The following is a 255-nucleotide window of genomic DNA, read 5'->3' as shown; positions in this document are numbered from 1 at the left end:
CTCATCTGCGTATGTACACACACATACTGTCTGTATGTCTTTTGTGTGTGTGTGTGTGTGTGTGTGTGTGTGTGTGTGTGTCTACGTTAGTTTTTTTGGCTATGTGTGAGCAGTGAAAGAGAAGAACAGTCTTAGCTCAGATCTGAACTGGTGAACTGGACTCACTTCCTGTCTGTGCTCAGTGTCTTTGTGTTCCTTCAGCCTGCTGTTTCCTCCACGTTCACTAGACTCACCCCACCAACACACACACACACA

The 255-nt window shown here is 46.3% G+C and overlaps 1 protein-coding gene across 5 annotated transcripts in view; it reads left to right on the top strand.

Annotated features, from left to right (window-relative positions):
* Nucleotides 1-255, top strand: part of sh2b3 (SH2B adaptor protein 3) — a 47692-nt gene that overhangs the window by 41223 nt on the left and 6214 nt on the right. The gene's annotated exons all lie outside the window — the stretch shown is intronic.

This window comes from Morone saxatilis, unplaced genomic scaffold (genome assembly GCF_004916995.1).
Source record: "Morone saxatilis isolate NCDOM2014 unplaced genomic scaffold, NCSU_SB_2.0 Contig16, whole genome shotgun sequence".
Classification (NCBI taxonomy): Eukaryota; Metazoa; Chordata; class Actinopteri; family Moronidae; genus Morone; species Morone saxatilis.
This window is presented reverse-complemented; position numbering and strand designations above follow the sequence as displayed.